Raw genomic sequence first — 1,661 nt, 5'->3', positions numbered from 1 at the left:
CTCGCTGGAGAAACAGAGGTGGCTGAGACCCCGAGGGCAGAGCCAGGTCTATATGTGTATGGGGGAGGGGACCAGGAGCAGGAGAGGGTCGTGTACGCTGTGGATGCCCAGGCCAGCAGGAGGCTGGAGCGGTGCAGGGAGTCCTTGCAGGCCAGGGACTGCCCTGCCGATGAGACCAAAGGCAGCCCCTCACTGGCTCTCCTGGGCCTCAGTTGGCCCCTCAAGCCCAGGCCTGCTTATGTGCCCGAGGAGAGGCTGTGTAGGTGCGCCAGCCTGTGTGTGTGGAGGAAGGGAGGGCGGGGAGTGTGGGAGGGGAGGGGTGCCCTGTGGGTGTTTATATGGGTCCCGGTATGTGTCAGAGTGTCCCCTTGGGAAAATTGGAACCCTCAGTGGCTCTGACCGTCCCTCCCACCTCTCCCCCAGGCTGAGCCCTTATAGGGTGATAGTGTAGGGGGAGCAGAGAGCAGGCAACGTGCCTGTGGGATCTTCCAGAGAGAGCAGCAGGGCTGCTGGCAGGGGCCTCGGATGCCAGGCTGAGCACTGTCGGGAGCACAGGGTTCTGAGAGGGCTGGGTATGCTCAGGAGAGCACCAGGATCACGTGGCAGCTGGTGAGAGGGTGGGCTGGAGAGCTGAGGACCAAGGCCAGGAGACCGGTGAGGCAGTGAGAGGTGGTGGGGTCCCAAGTTGAGGGGCTGCAGCGGTGGGGAGCAAGTGGGTACAAGAACCCACTCATCGGTTCTGGCGATGGGGAATTTCTGCCTCGCCTCCAGCACCCCTTCTGGAGAGACCTTCCCGGGATGACCAGGGAGCGGGCAGAAGCAGCTCTGGCCTCCATCTCTCAGATGGAAAAGCCGGTCACCACGCCAGGCAGCCTCTGGCATGGTCTCCTTCTGCTTGGAGCTCCACAGATGGGCAAACACGCGGCCTGTGCCGAACCCGCGGCCCCTGAGGCTGGTTCCGGGCAGCCCCGGGGCAGGACGTCCTGATTTCCTTTGCAGGGTCTCCCTCGCCGAGTGCCCACGCTGTGCCAAGCACTGTGTCAGACGCTTGGCACAGGACTTCGTTTAACCTCAAAGGACCCTGAGGAGGTGCTATTATCCGCATTCGATCGATAAGGAAACTGAGACTCCTCCAATGACTTGCCGAGGTCACAGGACGATTAAATGGCAAAGCTGGATCCAAGTTCAAGGCTGTCTGACCTCAACGATGACTCTTTTCATCGTGGCCGTGAGGGCCCTGGGATCAGCAGGAAGCGGCGGGGTCCAAAAACCCCAGGCCAGTGCCCAAGGCTAAGGGGGCAGAGGGAGGACATGGGGCCCGCATCACAGGGCTCCTGTAAGGCTCCACTGGGACTCCGGCCACACGAGGAGTAGACAGCCCCCGAGGACCAGACCCCGGCGCCCCTGGGCCCCTGCGAAACAGGCCGGGTGCCTCATGGGCAGCCCACTGGCTCCCAAACACCCTGTTGTTCCCAGCAGGAGCCACAGGACTTGCTCAGCAGCCTGAGCCAACCCTCCTCCCTCCCTCTCTCCCTCTCATTCCCCCCAGAGCCCCTCCCACCACGGTCCTGCTCAGACCTTCCCAGAAATGCAAGCACAGCCAGCTGGCGAGAAAACACACCCAGATGCACAGAATATACACGCAAAGTGCTGTTGTTTTA

Source organism: Eptesicus fuscus, chromosome 20 (assembly GCF_027574615.1).
Source record: "Eptesicus fuscus isolate TK198812 chromosome 20, DD_ASM_mEF_20220401, whole genome shotgun sequence".
NCBI classification, from domain to species: Eukaryota; Metazoa; Chordata; class Mammalia; order Chiroptera; family Vespertilionidae; genus Eptesicus; species Eptesicus fuscus.
This window is presented reverse-complemented; position numbering follows the sequence as displayed.